This window comes from Bos grunniens, chromosome 12, assembly GCF_055505025.1.
Source record: "Bos grunniens cultivar Pamir isolate PY7600 chromosome 12, Bosgru_T2T1.0, whole genome shotgun sequence".
Taxonomy (NCBI): Eukaryota; Metazoa; Chordata; class Mammalia; order Artiodactyla; family Bovidae; genus Bos; species Bos grunniens.
In genome coordinates this window covers 18,003,218-18,023,774 of record NC_141176.1, presented here as the reverse complement: position 1 = coordinate 18,023,774, position 20,557 = coordinate 18,003,218, and the positions used below count along the sequence as shown (strand labels likewise).

The 20,557-nt window shown below is 40.7% G+C and overlaps 1 long non-coding RNA gene across 2 annotated transcripts in view; it reads left to right on the top strand.

The window, feature by feature from the left end:
* LOC147361438 (uncharacterized) overlaps positions 1 to 19,087 on the top strand; it is a 46,156-nt gene extending 27,069 nt beyond the window's left edge. For both annotated transcript variants that reach the window (XR_015137915.1, XR_015137914.1), the window contains exon 4: positions 18,766 to 19,087. This is a non-coding gene — a long non-coding RNA (uncharacterized LOC147361438). The remainder of the gene's footprint in view (positions 1 to 18,765) is intronic.
* The last annotated feature ends 1,470 nt before the right edge of the window (positions 19,088 to 20,557 follow it).

Below are 20,557 nucleotides of genomic sequence, written 5' to 3'. Positions count from 1 at the left end.
TGACAGTGAGGTAACAGGGGCGTTAACCTTATCGATCTTCAGGTGCCAGCAGGTCGGGGGGTGGGGGGTTATGTGCTCATGATCATCAAGTAGTTAACCATTCTGGTGGTGGTTTTTAGCATCTGAACAACTTGAGAAATATGTGTGTCAGGGTACTTCAGAGAGGACCTACAGCAGAGGCTATAGGGGAGGGGTCTGTCCTGGGAAGGCCCCATGCACAGACTGGAATCCATACTGCTCACTTTCTGCAGTTGAGCAGTGGTTTTTGCAGGTCTGGGCACGGGTGCACTTCAGATATGTTTTATTCACTCTATTCCCTGCCATCCTCACAGACCCTCGATGGGTCCTGTGGACAGGAAGCTCAAAGGTGCTCCGAGTAACTGTGTCATCTGTCTCCCCACCGCCATGGCAGCCAGGCGTGAAGAGAGGGGATCTCGATTAAAAAGTGAGAGGTAAGTGCTTTTCCTTCGATGGTGTTATGATATGTGTATGTACAGGCGTCCTTAAAAAATATCCAGAGCAAGAGGATTCACAGAGGAAAATATGGAAACCTTGTAAGACCGAGTGTCTTACTTCTACTTTTGTATGTCATTATGTGTCTTTCAACTTTATGTGTGATTTTGAGAGTCTTCTCGTTTGTTAATATTAATAGTTGTCATTTTCTGGTTCCATGAAGAAAGGAACCCTTTCTTCATGGAAGGAAGAGCCCTTCCTTCCAGGATATGCTCTTTGTCCTTTTGGGGACATCTGTTCACAGGAGATAAATATACTGTAATATACTTTCTCAAATGCATTTCCCAGTGAGACCTGCCTTGTCTCAGAATTCGATTTCTTTTTCTAGAGAAGACACTGTATTCTTTCCAAAAATTAAAGAGAAATAGCTATTTAAATATAATTTCAGGGAGAAGATATATTTCTGATATAAAAATAAAGCATATTATAGAGCCTATATACTTGAAATTTTTGACTCATGTGGTTTAAAAAATCAATAGTATAAGACTTAAATTATAGGATGGCATATTCATTGGCACAATTGTGACTGATGGCACAGTGGCTCAAAGGGGTCCTGAGATGCTGCTCAGCTTGTATGAAACCAAATCTGCAGAAAACTGAGAAAACTGTGAACTGTTTCAGGACCAGTCAGTACATTACGCAGTACTTGAGTACTTAAGTACATTACTCAATACTTGAGTAAATGTTTGTGTGGGAGAGGTTTTGTATCCTGGGCAAAGTAAAAGTAGGTTATAAACTGTGACCCCTGGGAGGTAACAGTTCAACAAACGAATCCTAAGGGATAAATCTCAAAGATGACTTATTGGCTATTAGAGCATCATCCATACTACAAACTCCAATCAGCTCTGTGCCGTTAAGATTTCAGGGCATGAGTCCCGGGAGGGAGTGGTGAGGTGAGGGGTCGGATGGTCTTGCTAGGGGACTAGCCAAATAGACACATAGACGCCATGATGATGTCTAGAATCCGTACCCAGCTCTGCCTCTAGAAGAATCATGTGGTTCAGCCACATTTCATTTCAGCATAGGTCCATCTTTATTTTTTCTAGCCTTTTCCATATTTGGATTAATTAGGATGATTATGGTACATCGAGCAGAAGTCAGTCCAGGTCAGGCAATGTTCAGTGAATGGGCTGTGTGTCTGATGTCTGCTCTGGAAACAAAATTGGGACTGAACTTTTCATGAGAGACTCTCCAATCCAGAAAGTCTAGGTATCTGTTCCTGAAGTGGTTCTGTAAGTTGACTCTTCATAAATAAATCATTTGAGCTCACACCCTGGAAGGTAAACTGTGCACATGATATTGTACACCTGACACATGGATAGACACACATGCAGCATGCTGTTTCATCAGAGATTAAAACAAGTGCTTTGGCTTCCGCAGCAGCAAGGTGTCAGGGACCAACTCGGTACCTTGGAGGATGAGAAACTGTGAAGTCTAGGGGATAGGAAGTGCTCACCTCAGAAGAAGAAGAACCTGCTGATCCCTTCATCTTCAAGGGTTGTAGGACCCTGTGTGGATGGAGGAACATAAAAGGCAGGGTTGTTGTGGGCTCCCACGATCGTAGTAGGTTCTAGAGAGGATGGGAGAAGAGGGTTAGAGACAGTGATCTGAATGACTCTTGCAAGAAATTTTGCTTAAAATTGAGAAGTAGGTAGAAGTCTGGGGAATTTTCTTTGGGGAGAGAGGAGGAACGATTGGAATGCTTGGCAGTGTCCTCTAAACCGGGGATAATGCGTTCAGCGTCAAGGCTCTTGTTTGATTTTGAGCGACTGAGTGTCAGAAGATTTGAATCCTTGAGACATTTCTAAGCACTCATGGAAGATTTAAAGTGTCTTCAATGGAAAGAAAGCAGCAGCTAGTCTGGTCTTCTCGGGGGAGCAGTGAGCCAGGCCTCTGCGAGCTTGCTGTGTGGGGAGCTGCTGAGGGCAGGGTGGACTTTACTTGTCCCAGAGGACCCTGCTCCACCGTGGTCCACCCACCCTGGGGTTCTGTCCTTAAACAATCATACCAAGGATTGATTGGTAGGGGGTTTACCAGTTTTTCATGAAATTGGCCACTACAGATTATGGGAACAAGATAACAAGACACACTGAATGCTTTAGTAAATTATTATGGAGTGTAATAACCCAAAGTGAAGTGAAAGGGTTAGTTGCTCAGTAGTGTCCAACTCTTTGCAACCCCATGGACTGTAAGTCATTGGGCTCTTCTGTGTATGGAATTCTCCAGGCAAGGATACTGGAGTGGGTAGCCATTCCCTTCTCTAGGGGATCTTCCTGACCCAGGGATTGATCCGGGTAGTGTAATAATTAAGTGAGTGAAGTTGCACAGTTGTGTCCGACTCTTTGCGACCCCATGGACTGTAGCTTACCAGGCTCCTCTGTCCATGGGATTTTCCAGGCAAGAGTACTGGAGTGGATTGCCATTTCCTTCTCCAGTGGCTCTTCCCGACCCAGGGATCGAACCCAGGTCTCCTGCATTGTAGACAGACGCTTTACCGTCTGAGCCACCAGGGAAGTAGTGTAATAATGGTTTCTACTTATTGAGTCACTATGCTGGGTATTTAGTATACATTAGTTTTATTTCTTATAGCAGTCCTATAAGGCAGGTACTTCGATCTTCATCTTTTTTTTTCTTCTATTTTTTGGCCGCACTGCCTAGTTTCCTGACGAAGGATCCAAGCCATGCCCCCTGCCATGGAAGCATGGTGTCCTAACCACCGGACCACCAGGGAAGTCCCTGATATTCATCTTATAGACGAAGAACCTAAAGTGAAGATCAATGTGATGTCCGCATCATTGGCAGGCAGGGCTGCTGTTCAAACCCATTCTGTTTGAGTCCAAGGTTTACACTGTGTAACACTGCTTCGCTATTGATTCTGGTGACCAGGAATTTGCTTAACCTTTTTAAGATTCTATTTTTATATTCAGCTTTTAGCTCTTGAAGTAGGACGTGGAGGAAGATTCCATGATTGTTGTATAAACTGTCCACCACATATAGTAGCAAATTGCTTTGTTTCATCTTCAGTTTATTTCTCTCAGATGTTAAAAGCTACCCGATAAACCTAATATTCTGAAATGTGAAGAGCAGACATTTATTCCATTTATGTTATTTATTGTTTGTGTATTTCTGTCTTGTTACTTCTCCATCTTTCTATTTTATGAGTCCACGGGAAGTATGTGTTTATTTGTTTATGTGGCTGTGTCGGGGTCTTAGCTGTGTCATGCAGGACCTTTTGTTGCAGAGCACGGACTCTCCAGTTGCAATGTGCAGGCTTAGTTGCCCTGTGGCATGTGGGATCTCAGTCCCCCGACCAGGGATCGAACCCACTCCCCTGCATTGCAAAGCAGATTCTTAACCACTGGGCCACCAGGGAGGTCCCTGCTTCTCCATCTTTTCCACTCCTCACTACAGAGTCATATCCTTAAACCCTCTCTTCTCCTCATGTTGTGGCGGGTCTGCTGCTCCCCCTGCCCCGCCCCGTTTGACATTTTCTGGACTCCCCTTAGCCGTGATGTCATTCTTAAGCAGGATTTTGCACAGAGTTCTTATCGTGAATGCATTATGGTTTTGAATAAGGCTAGAAGTTCTATTTTGTTTCCATTATATTCAGAGAACTTCTATTACAAAGATTAGGCCAAAGGCGTCAACAGTTCACTGGACTGATGTCTTTAAGCTCAGTTTATAGTGACTCTTAGATTCCTTTTGAAAGTTATGGGCTTGGAGCCTATTCTTCATGATTCAAAACAGCATTTCCCTATCTGGGTTTTACGAAACACTGTTCAGCGTGATGTGACTGAAATGCCATTAAGAAGGTGAACTCAATGTCCACAAGTTTGGAAACTGCTGTGTGTGCTCTTTCTCTTCCTAGGACTGACAGTACATAAGAAAAGCTAAGAAGTCACATCTAAAGGATGTGACTAAAGCTAAAGGATGTCGCAGGTAAAGTTTTGCTAGAAGCAGATCTTGCAGTAAGGATTCAAGGGCAAGTAATTACTTTGGGACTCTGGAAAGCACAGAAGAGAAGTGGGGAAGTGATATAGGAATGGGAAGGAAGCCAACAAAGCGTGCATTATCGTGCTGGCCATTACTTTCGGGAAATTCTGGGAGACTCTTCATGCCTCAGAGTTGTCCCATCTGTCCGTCATCACTGATGGCTGCTCCCGATTCTTGTTCTTCCAGTCTGTTGCTGGCAAAGCAGCCTTCTGGGTTTTGGAAAAATCCCTTAGGCAAAATAGATGCAATGGCCATCTGAAGTCAATTAGAGGAATGTAGGAGGAATACAGAGCATGGACATTGCCTGCTATGTAGTAAGAATCCTGTTTAATTTAGTTTAACCACAGATTTTCAAACCCCAATTGAGCATGAAACACTTATTCTTTAGTTCACTCCTACTGTTTTGACTGCTATGAGAATTGACTCACTGCAGAGAGATTCAATGAATGAGAACGAATGCACCAGAGCTAACAAGTAAACATGACTGTAACCATATGAACACCTTTTGTACATGACTGTAGTATGAACTGTACTAAGGGAACACTCAACACTTTTTACTTAAGGTGTCTAATGGTCCTTGTCTGAAACAAATTCGATTGTTAACAGTTTCATTACATTTTTCCATGTTTCAGTGACCTGGACATTCCTTAGAGAGTTGCAGGTTTGGAGAAATTAAATTGCTGCATAACAAGCGTTGACTTTAGTAAGGTTTTGAGTTTCATTTTGCATGAAACTGTTAATAATTCAATACAGAAACATGGTGGAGACCAGCAGTTCCTAACCTTTTCTAAGGAAATGGCTTCTTTATGATGTAAAATCATGTGACAGATTCTTCATCTAATAATGTGCTCGTTTCCCTAGTCTTTAGTAAATACTCATATGAGTTAGTGTATTCTCTGGAATAATTACTTGACCCCAAGCCATAGGCTGGGTTTCTGCCACTTAATTATTAGAGAAGGGGAAGCCACTTGCAAAGAACGGCTCTTGGTGTGGAAAATGGAAATGTATCCGGGGTTCTCCTGCTTAGGAATCTTCTTACACCTAGAAACTTCTTCTGGGGTGGCTATTTCGGGAATGTTTCCAGCCTTCTCGTTTATTTCTTCATTTATTTGGCTGCACTGGGTCTTAGTTGTGGCACGTGGACGCTTAGTTGTGACGTGGGATCTAGTTCCTTGACCGGGGGTAGAACCCAAGTCCCCTCCATTGGGAGTATGGAGTCATAGCCACTGGACCCTCAGGGAAGTCCCCATCCTTCTCATTTTGACAGTTTACCTTACTTTGGTCATCCACGTCAGGTCTGAGCGGAAAATCATACCCCAGTTGTATGGTTCAGTGACTCCTTCCTTTCCTTTATAGCAGCGAATTTTGTCCCAGTAGAATGAAGCCAAATGAGTGATATGGAAAAAAGCCCCATGGCTGGCTGTCTGTTGATTCTATATTTGTCGTTACCGGTGGGCCTGGTACTTGAGACATGTCTTCATAATCTGGGTAGTGCCTCATCCCAGATGGCATTTGAGAGCAGTAATTCAGCTTCAGTGGATCCTGTAGATTCCCTTACAAAGCTGTGAGAAGAAACAGAAGACTATTTTGAGTAGTTACTGCCTTCTTGACACTTCTGATTTCTTTGGGGGTACAAATCCTGCAGCTTTGTGCCCTGGTTTTGCTGGGGTTGTAACTGCTGCCAGTTATTTCTAGCTCAGAAAAGAGAGAGGGCTCCTGTCAGTTCACTCCATTCAGTGATAGCAGAGGAACCTTCATGGCACAGTTGGGAAAACATTCTTGCTTTTATTGAAGGAATAAAAACCGGTATTCTGTCTAGCAGAGAAACACTTTATGTTGTCAGAAAGACAGTCATTTTTAGCTTTAAAAAAAATCTACTAATTGAAAACTGGTTTTGTGATGCAAATGTACCGCCAGTGACTCATCTACTGTGAAGTGTAGAAGCTGCTGAGAGGCTGAGCTGAGGCCTGGAGCCTCCAGAGTATTCTGAAAAGAGGTTGAAACTTACTCAGATTTGAAGGTTACCTTTTTTACGATGAACAGCGTCTCTGTCAGGAAAGTTTTGATGTACAGTCCTTTCACATTTAACCCCCTCTGAAAAATAAGCCACCAGGAGAGAAGTCAGTATATTTCTGACTCTGGGTTTAAATGCTATTCAATCATTTATTAGGTGTGTGCACTTGAATAAGTTACTTCATTAAGCCTCAGTTTCCCCATCTGTAAAGCAGAGCAGACAACATAATCTATCTCATGGAATTGTAGCCACATTAAATGAGGTATAGCATGGTGCCTTGCATGGTGCAGTGGCCCAAATAGTGCTAGCTATTTTTATTCTATTATAAATAAAATGAGCTCCCCTGGTGCTCAGATGGTAAAGAGTCTACTTGCAATGCTAGAGACCCAGGTTATCTGATAGTAGCTAATACTTTATACCTACCCTTAAGTCCTAACTTCTGACTCTTGTCTTATGCTTTTTTTGTGTGATGTGCTAATAATACCCTTTAGCCCAGGACCACCAGGAACATACCTGCAGTTGAATAAGCACATTTGTTACTTGTGGGAAGTAGAACACAGTCCAGCGCCTGCTTCACCACTTCTCAGCTCCCATTTCTAGGAGACCTCCATGCACATGAATTGAAGTTCATTTCTTTTTTTTTTTTTTCCTGTTAATCTGTCTTGGGTCAATTTTATTATTAGTCTGGCCACAGGAATTCAGGAGGGGTAGAGAACCCCTTCCTGGCACTGAATTCTGGAGACTGTGTCTACTGGGAGAGTCACATAGTCCAGCTGTGAGTGCCAGTCCAGTTCCTGAATGTTGGAAGCTGCTCACCTTTCTTTCTCAACTCTTAGAGTATTCTGAAGACATATTCCAATGATTAAAATGAATATTGCATCCATCTCCCATGAGGAGTTGATTAGGATCCTAGAGAAGTTTTCAGGAAAGTCATCATACATTTATTCATTTAACAAAGATATATATATATATATATATATGTATGTGTGTATATGTATATTTGGAATTAACTTCTGGGCATTGTTCTATGTGCTGGGGCTTTGACAGTAAACAAAGGTAGACAGCATATTTATTCTAGAGGACCTTGCATTCCAATTAGGGGAGACAGATAAACAGGAGACAAAAGGAGACATCAGATAGGTGGCTCAGATGATAAAGAATCTGCCTGCAATGCAGGAGACTCAGGTTTGACCCCTGGGTCAGGAAGATCCCCTGGAGAAGGGAATGTCTGCCCACTCCAGTCTTCTTGCTTAGAGAATCCAATGGGCAGAGGAGTCTGGCAGACTACAGGCCATGGGGTTGCAAAGAATTGGACACAACTGAATGACTAACACTTAACTTTTTAAGAAGGTAAACAGGGTGTTTGGAAACATCAGGTTTCATTCTGTGTTTTTGTTATCCCTGAAAAATAGTACTTGGTGAGTGGGTTTCTTCTTTGTGCAAGATTTTCTTTCTTGTCCCTTCATATCTTATCTTTCCTTTGTTTCCCCACATTGGTTGTCATGGTCCCTGAACAGAACAGGTGTTGTGAAGGCCTGTGGGTTGGCTCTTGGCTTTTCCACCATTCTGTGACCCACATGTCAGCTGTGCTCTCAGCCTCTAACTCCAGAAGCCACAACCACTCTTTCTGTGTTCAGCCCATGACTGGATGCAGACCCAGCACTGCTTTGTCATTACTTGAAGAATCTACTTACCCAGAAACCTGGTAGATCAAGATTCATTGAGGATTTTATAGTAAACACGGAGGAGATTTACCTCAAATGTTCACATCATACAACTTCAGCATCTCCATTGTTGTTGCTATTGAGTCGCTCAGTTGTGCCCAGCTCTTTTACGACCCCATGGACTGTAGCTCGCCAGGCTCCTCCATCCATGGGATTCTCCAGGCAAGAATACTGGAGTGGGTTGTCATTTCCTTCTCCAGGGGATGTTCCCGACCCAGGGATTGAACCCATGTCTCCTGCATTGCAGACAGATTCTTTGCTGCTGAGCCACCAAAGAAGCCCAGCATCTTCATGAAGCAAATCCATTTTGTCCTCAGTTTGGTGGCAATCGAGTTTTCCTGCCTATTTTTCCCCAAAGAAAGAACTTTTCTCTATTTCTTGGATTTTCTTTGGGGCACCTAAAAATGTTCACCTCTGTATCCTGGAGAGTGATGAAAGCTATCATTGTGAGGCATTCTTTTCTGAGCTATTACTGAAATAATAACTGTCTATCAGCTTCATTCTAAAGCCACTTTCTTGGCATGGAGCAGTCTCTGCTCTCCCAGCTGTCCACCTCCCACATTTGAGAGTAAATATAGGAAGTAAAATGGGAAAAGTGTATAAGTAAATATAGTTCGTGTTTCTACAGATGAGAACTACAGTTCTGGGACATCAGTACATTTTAAATATTAATTTTAGCAAAGAGAACAAAAAACATTCAAAAAACAAATTTCCTCTTATCTCTTGGATTCAGATCTTCTTTCCTACTGTGCTTTTGGGCTTACTTATTTGTTGACTGCCTTTGCCACTTTTACAGATCTTGTCAATATACTGTTTGATTATCCTTAGTTGAAGCTAAGAGTTGCATGGAAAAATGAAATTCACAGTCCTTAAACTTTTTTTTTTTTTTTGGATATTTATTTCAGCTTCTTTGAGCAGAATTGCAAAATAAATGTATTTGAATTTTATCTTCCTTGACTTTCCAGCCTGTCTTTGCTGAAGAAACATGTTGCAGTGATGAATACAGATGTTTGCAGTCAGTAATATGGGCTTGTATTGAAGGTTTACTGTGCAGAATGGAAACTGGTTCAGAAAAATCCCTAACAAAACCTTCAAAAGAAGCAACTCAGAACCTACGCTCTTTTCCACAGGAGTCTTTCTTGTCTTCATTTCTAATGATTTCATGTGTTTTTGGAGGGAGTTTGTGAATGTAGTGGTTGATTTCACTTTAGACATCGTTTTTTGTCAGAAATGATTTATAAAAGTTAGATGCATCTTACACTTATACCTATATCTCCTCTTTCCTTAGAATTAGAAATGAGAATTTATCTTCAAGGATTTGAATCTGAGCTAGAATTTATCTTCAAGAGACTCTGCAAGGGGGATGTCAGTAGTGATAATAACTGCTCTTGTTTATTTTTAATACTTGCTATTTTGTTTTTATGAAAAAAATCTTTAACTTGGGGTGATATGCAGAGCCTGGTGTACTTATGGAATGAATGCCTTTAAAAGTTCTCCAATCCCAATTCTGATACCATTCTTGCTAGTTTTGGGCAATCTCTTTCTGTGCTGTCCGCGTTTCCAGCTACTGTTAGTGGTTCTAGGGGGGAAAGAATGATCATAAAGATAATTACAATTGTTTGCATTCATTTCATGCCTGTTTTGTTGAGGTATTACATGAGGTGTTTATGAACAACTTCCTGTACACTTGAGTTACTGAAGGATTTTTAAACTTTTAAAAAAGGAGCTCAGATCACAGCTTTGCTTGAGTTGCTCTGAGTGAAATTGCTCGGTTGCTTCCGCTTTTTGTCTAGGACCATCTTTTTTTTTTTCTTTTCTTTCTTTTACTTGTATTCTAATGTGTTTGCTTACAAGTTACAACAAATAAATTCCATACACATTAAGGAAAGGATCTTACATTTTTCCAGGTTTTTAGCTATTAATTTTTGCTTGTTGAAATCATCAAAATAGCAACACATTTTATTTTTCCCCAAACTCCTCTCACATCCGGACTGCCATATAACATTGAGCAGAGTTCTGTCTAGGGCCATCTTGAATTGACCACAAAGCCTGGAAATGGAATCCTCTGCTCAATATTGAGAGAGAGAGTTTGTAAAAATTGGCAAAAATAGGGGCAGCAAGCGGTTTCTTTTGCTATGCTATCCCCTTTTCTGCAGTTCTAGAATTTTAGTTTCCTTGGTCAGTTGCAGTGTTATCAGAATTCAGTGAGGTAAAACCTGCCGTCAGCCCCCAAAGCCCTAATTTCCTCTGCGTCCCACTTACATTAGCATTCTCCAAATGTAAGAGGGGATTCAGAGGTCAACTGGCCAGGTTGGAATCCTGATCCCTGCATATCTAAACATGTCTCCTCTCTCCTTAATGTATCAAGGTGTGAGCTTTTGAAAATGTCCCCCCAAAGCTTAAGAAATCATCTCACTCACTGGATTCAAACTGAACTCCTTGAAATGACTAATGAGTACCTTCAGCAGCTCCAACAACAGATGCCAACTTGATGAATGAGAACCAAGAAAATGCTAATCCCATGTGAGCCTGAAGGTATAAAATGATAGAACCAAAGTCTTTGGGGGCCACCCCAGCTAGAGTGGTAGAAATGATCTTGGAGTTTGAAACCAGAAGACCTTGACAATTCAGAGAGAAACTCTAAGTGTGAGTAATTTTCAGACCAGTTATGTAGTCCCTCTATAAGACAGAAATGATAAAAAAAAATACTCATTTTACAAGGAAGTGAGTATTGAATGGGAATTATGAGTATTAAAACACTTTGTAAAATGTAAACCTCTCTGCAGATATTTGTTGTTTGTGTTATTGTTATTGTTGTTAATGAGAACTAATTAATTAGAAAGGTGAAAGTTCCAAAAAGTGAGGAGGGGACTCTTATTGAACCTTATGATTCCAAGGTGCTAAAAAATGAGTGACTCTAGATTAGAGGAGCTTGGAGAGACAGATATCCAGAAACCTAAAGACCAGAATTATGGAAATTTCACTCTTGACATCTTGCATGAGTTTTTTAAAAATTTATTTTTATTTGGAGGATAATTATTTCACAGTGTTGTGTTGGTTTCTGCCATACAACAATGTGAATCAGCCATAGGTATACACATATCCTTTCCCTTTTGAACCTCTCCCTCATCCCCATCCCACCCCTGTAGGTCATCACAGAGTACAGAGCTGAGCTCCCTGTGCTATATAGCAATTCCTCACTAGCTATCTATTTTACACATTGCATAAGTTTTTAAAGGGAAGCTTCAGGTCTCAGTTCAGTTAGGATCAATAAACTGTTACTGAAATACTTGTTCCAAGTACTGTATCAGGTGCTGGGGTTCTGAGATGAATGAGACCTCATTCCTACCCATTAGAAGCTACAGGCTAAGGGAGAAACCAACATAAGCAGACTATTTGATATATTGTGGTAGGGTTAGAATGGAGGGATATTCACTGTGGTCACCAAGAGTCCCTAGATCTTCAAAGCCAATGGAGATTTTAAAATTCTTATAGGAATACTCTTCTGTATATCTCTGTGGTTGACCTCTCCAATGACCTGCAAACTCCCACATTTAACTGTTTTTTTCTTTTTCCTTTTTTGTTCTTTATCAGTTTCAACCTGTCCCATATTGAGTCAATCGCTATACGTTGACACCTGAGTTACTGTTTGGATTTTTAGGTGTTTTGATAGTTTCCTATGTTCCATCTTGTGATGGAATTGAAATTTTTTTCAGACCTTTCACAGTTACAATGCAAAATGTGACTTAGGTACTGCCAGTCAGATACACCTGCGCAGGACTCAGGGAAAGAAGCGGCATAAGAAGGCAGCTGTAGGAAGACTGATCTTCTGGGTTGTGGTAATGGGGGCATCCGGTTCTTCTGGGGCTCTAGAGAGAGAGTTTCTGGCATTCAGTGCCTGTGTGCTCTGGGCCAAGTGGTTGGTGGAAGGGGTGGTTTCTCTCCCGTGATTGAGCATTGCTCCTGAGTCATCTCAAGATGTGTATCATTCATAACGAGTTCTCTGATTCTCTATAAATTATGCAAGCTAACAAATATCTCTTAATAAATTATTTTCTATTTAAGACAGCTAAAGCATTGCTTGTAACTGCCAGTACTGACTGGTATGGGCCTCAGGTTAAGAGTTCTGATGTTATCTTTCAATGAAGTTGTACACACATTTGCATTTGTGTGTTACAAACATTAATTTAAAAAAATAGACTTTATTTTCAAGAGTAGTTTTAGATTCAGAGCAAAATTGAGCCTGAAGAGATTTCTCATATATCCCTTCCCATCACGCATGCACAGCCTCTCCCATTATCAACATCCTGCTTCAGAGGGTGCCATTTGTTACAAGTGATGAACCTACATTGGCATGCCATTATCACCCCAAGTCCATAGTTTATGTTAAAGTTCACTGTGTATTGATATGTATCCAGTATCATAGTGTCATATTGAACACTTTCACTGCTCTAAAAGTCCTCCTTGACACACCAACTCATCTCTGCCACCACACTAACTCTTGGGAACCACTGATCTTGCCGTGTTCATAATTTTGCCTTTTCCAGAATGTCATATGGTTGGAGTCACACAGTAGATAGCCTTTTCAGATTGGCTTCTTTCACTTAGTAACATGCATATAATTTTCCTCCATGTCTGTTCATGGTTTGGTAGGTCAGTTCTTTTTAGCCCTGAATAATCCATTGCCTGAATGTAACAAAGTTTATCCATTCACCTAATGAAGGACATCTTGGTTGCTTCCAAATTTTGGCAATTATGAATAAATCTGTTATTATCTTCTGTGTGCAAGTCTTTGTATAAACATAAGTTTCAACTAACTTGGGTAAAATCAAGGAGCATGGTTGCTGGTTCATATGGTTAAGGTTAGCCTTAGTTTTGCAAGAAACTGCCAAACTCTTTTCCAAGGTAGGCTGTACCATTTTGCATTCCTACCAGCAATGAATGAGAGTTCTTATTGTTCCATGTCCTTTTCAGCATTTGGTTCTGCCTGTGTTTGAATTTTGGCCATTTTTAATAGGTGTGTAGTGGCATCCCATTGCTGTTTTAATATAAAATTTCTTAATGACATATGATGTTGAGAATTTTTCATGCATTTTCTAAAATAATTTAGAAAATTTTAAATTTTAAATAATAAATTTATTATCCTATTTTGGATATTTTTTATAGTTTACTATTTTTTAGTTACCAAAAAAAAAAAAAAAAAAAAAAAAAGATTTGCCCAGAACTCTCTTGAGTTCTGAGAAGACTTTGCATTAAGTTGAAGAAAGAAGGAAAGAAATGTTAGGGACAGAGAATAAGGGGATGATTGTGAAGAAATAAATTGTCAGGTGTGAAAAGTGATGGTGGTGTTAAAATTGCTCAGTCGTGTCTGACTCTTTGTGACCCCAGGGACTGTAGCCCATCAGGCTCCTCTGTCCATGCAATCCTCTAGGCAAGAATATTGGAGTGGGTTGCCATTCCCTTCTCCAGGGGATCTTCCCAACCCAGGGGTTGAACCCGGGTCTCCTGCATTGCAGGCAGATTCTTTACCATCTGAGTCACCAGAGAAGCCCATGTGAAAGAGAGTGAAGTTAAAAGCAGAATACTCCTAAAAATGAAATATTAAATGACAGATTATACTATTTCCTTTTAGAAAAGGCAGAGGAACCAGAGATCAAATTGCCAACATCCGCTGGATCATAGAAAAAGCAAGAGAGTTCCAGAAAAACATCTATTTCTGCTTAATTGACTATGCCAAAGCCTTTGACTGTGTGGATCACAATAAACTGTGGAAAATTCTGAAAGAGATGGGACAGTTAGAACTGGACACAGAACAACAGACTGGTTCCAAATAGGAAAAGGAGTACGTCAAGGCTGTATATTGTCACCCTGCTTATTTAACTTCTATGCAGAGTACATTATGAGAAATGCTGGACTGGAAGAAGCACAAACTGGAAGCAAGATTGCCGGGAGAAATATCAGTAACTTCAGATATGCAGATGACACCACCCATATGGTAGAAAGTGAAGAGGAACTAAAAAGCCTCTTGATGAAAGTGAAAGAGGAGAGTGAAAAAGTTGGCTTAAAGCTCAACATTCAGAAAACAAAGATCATGGCATCTGGTCCCATCACTTCATGGCAAATAGATGGGGAAACAGTGGAAACAGTGTCCGACTTTATTTTTTGGGGCTCCAAACTCACTGCAGATGGTGATTACAGCCATGAAATTAAAAGACGCTTACTCCTTGGAAGGAAAGTTATGACCAACCTATATCTAGGTTGCTATCGCATATTCAAAAGCAGAGACATTACTTTGCCAACAAAGGTCCATGTAGTCAAGGCTATGGTTTTTCCTGTGGTCATGTATGGATGTGAGAGTTGGACTATGAAGAAGGCTGAGTGCGGAAGAATTGATGCTTTTGAACTGTGGTGTTGGAGAGGACTCTTGAGAGTCCCTTGGACTGCAAGGAGATCTAACCAGTCCATCCTAAAGGAGATCAGTCCTGGGTGTTCATTGGAAGGACTGATGCTAAAGCTGAAATTCCAATACTTTGGCCACCTCATGCGAAGACTTGACTCATTTGTAAAGACCCTGATGCTGGGAAGGATTGGTGGCAGGAGGAGAAGGGGATGACAGAGGATGAGATGGCTGGATGGCATCACCGACTCGATGGACATGAGTTTGGGTAAACTTCGGGAGTTGATGATGGACAGGGTGGCCTGGTGTGCTGCGGTTCATGGGGTTGCAAAGAGTCGGACACAACTGAGCGACAACTGAACTGAACTTTACAAAGTGGAGTTTCCTATTTACTTAACTTTTTTTACAAAGTGAAGGGTGAATAAGAGTTTCCTAAATGTCTACTGCTAGGCTGTTTGGTGAACAGGAGAAAAACTGTAAAATAGAATTTTATGTGTAGTAGTTCACCTATGACCTTAGGCTCTAGGAAGGCTCATTTTGAAGTGGATTACACTAAGTCCCCTACACACAAACCTTCAAGTTTCAAACTTTCAAAGATGCGAATGTGCCCCTCTGTGCCAGCTGTTGTACTATTGTACTTTTCAAGGTACTGTACTGTAAGATCAGAGAAGGCAATGGCACCCCACTCCAGTACTCCTGCCTGGAAAATCCCATGGATGGAGGAGCCTGGTAGGCTGCAGTCCATGGGGTCGCTAGGAGTCGAACATGACTGAGCGACTTCACTTTCACTTTCACTTTTCACTTTCATGCATTGGAGAAGGCAATGGCAACCCACTCCAGTGTTCTTGCCTGGAGAATCCCAGGGACAGGGGAGCCTGGTGGGTTGCCGTCTATGGAGTTGCACAGAGTCGGACACGACTGAAGCGACTTAGCAGCAGCAGCAGTACTGTAAGATTAAAAATGTTTTCCTTATTTTTTTTTTTTTTAATATATTAATTTGTGTGAAAAGTATTATAAACCTATTACAGCACAGTATCACATAGCTGACCATGTTAACTGAGTACCTAGGCTAACTTTGTTGGACTTACAAAATATTCAGACTTACAAACACACTCTTGGAACAGAACTCATTCGTAAGTAAGGGACTAAATGTAGTCATGCTCATTGTATAGGAATTGCTGCTGCATACTCACACTTTTACCAACTCTACAAGAGAGACTTTGCAAAGTATATTAGCCTGATTATTAGCAAAATTCACTTCCACTTTTTTTCCCTGGAAAATGAACATCTACCCATCATAAGGATGTTATTAAGATAAAATATGATAATGGTGTGAAGTTATTTTAAAACATAACATGTTTTACAAAGGAAAATTGTACAGGATTGATTTTCTATTTTAGCCTCTCATTGATTCACAGTCACCTCAGTTATGGGACTTTTAAGGTACAATATTCGTCTAAGTTTAATGCAAGATTTATTTTGCTTCCTAAACTGATCTTGTCAATGAACACCTCACCACTTTCTTTTTTTTTTTTTGTAGTAAAATACCTTGTGGCTACTCAATAACATTTTTAATAATAAAGAATTGAAAGTATCATTTAATCATCATATACTATGTTATACATTCCAAAAGTTTTCAGTTAGTAATCTTTTATTTTTTTTTGAGAATTTCCTCTCACATTAAATATCTTCCTTAATATTCATCTCTAAAACTTGATGTTGGGGTTTTGATGTGTTTCTATTTTTATAAGTAGAATGAAAACAATAACAATAGCAATTTTCTTATTATATTCAAAAGCCTTCAAATGCTATCTTAAATATCTTTTGTTGTCTACATATTTTTTTTCTTTTAGAAGAAAAAAAATTTTCTTTTCTTCTTTCTAATTTTGTTGGAGTAGGTCTGAATAATGATATTTTAAAATAAAATGCCTTAAGAAGTGACTAGAAAACAGCATTTTGAGTAATAAATATTTTTTTTTAATAAGCATTTATTATACCTGATATTTGGGCTTCCCTAGTGGCTCAGTCAAAAAGAATCCACCTGCAGTTCAGGAAATGTGGGTTTGATCCCTGGGTCGGGAAGATCCCCTGGAGGAGGAGGGCATGGCAACTCACTCCAGTATTCTTGCCTGGAGAATCCCATGGGCTGAGGAGCCTGGTGAGCTGCAGTTCATAAGGTCTCTAAGAGTCAGACACAATTGAGCAACTGAGCAAGCACATATGGCTACTATTTATGTGAAGATGCAGTGATTATATTGTTTCATTGAATTATTGAAGGACAGCAATTGACAAAACCTGTCATGTTAAAAAAATATTTTTATCCTGAAAGTTGAGAGTTATGTTTTATTTGGTGAGGATTTTTACAATATCAAGCCCAGGAGGTAGTATCTCAAGTAACTCTGAGAGAGCTACTTTGAGGAAGCAGGGGTAGAGGGGGTGAGAGGAGCCAATTTATATATTAATAGAAGCTTTGCAACAAAGAGCATATAGTCTGAATTGTCAAAAGATTATTGTTAAGTAAAGAATTAAAGAAAACTAGAGATCTTAAGGTATGTAGTGCTCTTCTAAGTATAGGAAGTTTCAGGAGTCTTGGCTCACTGAAATCACTCCATTGATAGGCATATCAGCTACCTGGGGCGTATCCTGTGCATCCTAATTTCCTTAGGGCTCACTGTAGGGAGTGGCTGCAGTCTGATGGCTGCTAGATGGCAGGTATTTTTTCCTTCCTGGGTTCCCTTACCAGTTCACCATAGGCTGTGGCTGCAGTCGATCATGACTGTGACATCCCTTGTTTACTGGTATTACAGGCAAAATTACATTTATCAGCACATTAAAAAGGTTTTTTAAAATGATTCTATTTTTAAGGATCTAAAAAATCCTTAATAATTGCAAAACCAGCACATTAAAATTTCAGTGCTTAGCATTGCACGGTAATAACTTGACATTTAATTGTGGGAACAGTCATCCAAAGAGTGGTATCACTAGTAAAATAATAAATAACCTTTCAAAGGAGGAAATTAGAGGTAAATTTACTTGGCCCTGTGCTGGGCAGCAGAGTCCAGTGGAAAATAAAAGAGAGCAAGAGAATAAATTCATTGGGAAAGTGTTGGCAATGCTCAATGTGTATTAAATGGATTCAGCAAGCAAGGGAACATTAGTACAAGTTAAATGAAAACATCTTTAAAATGTGTGCAACTCGACATAAGTAAAACTGAGCTTAGTATTTTCTTCATCTCCTTTCATTCTTCAGCCAGCTTCTCCTCTTGATTTCTGTCTCAGTTGGTGGCTTTTATGCCCTCCCAGGTGTCTCCACCTGGCATCTGGAAGTCATCTGAGCTTCCTCCTTCTTTGTTAACTTTATGAGTGGCACAGTCTTATCAATGTTACCTCCTAAATTCATTCCCTTTCTTGGAATTCACTAGCTTCATTAAATTACCAGAAATGTTCCTGCCTTATCTCTTGCCACTTCTCTGTCTAACCTAGGAGACTTGTTTTTCACAACTTGCCCCAAGGATTGCTTTTTTTTTTTTGCATTAAGATTGATTCCGACACCTGACTGTTCCAGTAAAACAGTCGTTCTTATCTCTGGCCACACTTTGGAATCACCTGCCGTGTTTCAGAAAACTAATGCACTTCTAGATATTCTGACTGAATGGGTCTGGGGTGCAGCCTGCAAGGGGATTTTAAAATACTCTCCTAGTGATTCTAAGGGGCAGTCAAGGTTGAAAACCATAACAATAAATAAATCTCTTTTGTGTTGCCTTCTTTATCTTAAAACAACAGTTCTGGAGCTTGATTAAACATCAACATCACTGAGGTGCTTTAAAAAGCCGTGGCTTGGGGTTGTGGTGGATTGTGGTGGGGTTGTTGTGGACTCTAAAGTCATTGTTGTTGTTCAGATGTGCAGTTGTACCCGACTCTGTGACCCCATGAACTGCAACACTCCAGGACTCTAAGATATCCAACCAAATAATCCCAGCTTCCAGGGATCAAGCCCTTGTAAAGCCCCTCTTCTTGAGTGTGGTCAGGGCCCGTGACTTGTTTCTCACCCACAGAGCACAGCAAAGGTGATGGGCTGTCACTCAGTGATTATTGATTGTCTTAGGTTCTTTTCCCCTTTCTAGCTTGAAGAAGCCATCTGCCGTGTTGTCAGGAAGCCATGGAGAGAGCCAGGTGGCAAAGAACTGTGAGCAGCCTGAAGGAGCTGAGAGTGGCCTCCAGCCAACAGCCAGTGGGAAGGCAGGAACCTCAGTGTTACTGCCACAAAGAAAGAAATTCTGGTAACAATGTAAAGGGAGACAGATTTGTTACTGTTCATGGCTCCAGAAGGCTAAGCCCTGGGTGACACTTTGGTAGCATCTTTGCAGAGGACCCTCTTAAGGCAGCCCAGACTCCTGACCTGCAGAAGTAGAGAGATAATAAATGTGTGTGGTTTTAAGCTGCTAAGTTTGTGGTAATTTGCTTGGGGGCATCTTACACTAATTTGGGACCCTGTGTGTGTGTGTTAGTTGCTCAGCTGTGTCTGACTCTTTGTGACCCTACGAACTGTAGCCCACCAGGCTTTTCTGTCCATGGAATTCTCCAGGCAAGAATACTGGAATGGATTGCCATTCCCTTCTCCTGTAACTCTATTTATTTATAACCTACCTCAGGGATAGGCTACCCACTCCAGCATTCTTGGGCTTCCCTTGTGGCTCAGCTGCTAAAGAATCCACCTGTAACGTAGGAGACCTGGGTTCGATCTCTGGGTTGGGAAGATGCCCTGGAGAAGAGAAAGGCTACCCACTCCAGTATTCTGGCCTGAAGAATTCCATGGACTGTATAGTCCATGGGGTTGCAAAGAGTCAAACACGACTGTGCAACTTTCACTTTCACTTAAGATGAAAAGACACAAACTACTTCACTGGTTAAATATCTGGATGCCTCTGGAATGGTCCAGTAGAAGTCATCCTCAAATCCATTACATTTAAGCCTTAAGATTCCAAAGCCCTCTCTTCCACTCCTGAAGCCTTTGTGGGAGTGGAAAATGCCGTTACTGTATGCAGTGACCAAGCCCTTGGTGCTTTCAGGGGTATCTGGTCTTATCAAGTGATGCTTGGTAGGAAATGTCCACGAAATGGTCCTGAGAACTTAACGAGGTTCCTGCAAAGAGAGGACTAACCGGATTAGTGAAACCAGTTCAGGTAAAGAATCACCATTCACTTTTCCCACATATGAAATCTTCCTATGGAGGCTTAAAGTTGAGAGCAAGGAGGGTTGAGAAGGCTCTCTGTAGGCATTTTCCTGCAGGATCCACCAATTGGAACAGATTCCAGGGGCCTAAGTGAAATCTAACCTTTCTCCTCCAAACCCAGCCATGGGATAGATGCCCTTCAGAAGAGAGTTTCTGGTTGTCAGCTGTATTCAGGCAAAGATTTGATGGCAAGTCAAGGAGCAAGTGGCTGGGTTTCTATATAGGTTAAGAGTTTGAATGATACTGAATTTTAAGGTCCTTTCTATCTCTAAGAGTATATATATTCTAGGATCTGCACTACTCCTAAAATAATTCAGTGAGGAGGAGGTTCGTATCTAGGTAAATCAGCTGGTCATGAGTACTAGTCTACTGATAAATGTCCACACAGCTTCCTTCTTCTAGCAGCATCTATAAGTGTCTATAAAATAGTTGTCTGCCTCAGAACTGCTGAGTCAGTTGCCTTTTAGAGTTCCATTAATATTGTCCTTTAATCATCATTTTAGTTTCCTTTTCTGCAGATTATAAAAAATGAGGTATTGTCTTATTAAAAAAAATGTGTTTCTGGAAATTTACATTTGGTTTTCATGTGTCACTTTACACATTAGCATTTAATTTGCCCTTTTGTAATAGCAAACTTTCTAGTGATTATCCTATCTTGAATTTCACATTATTAACAATATCCA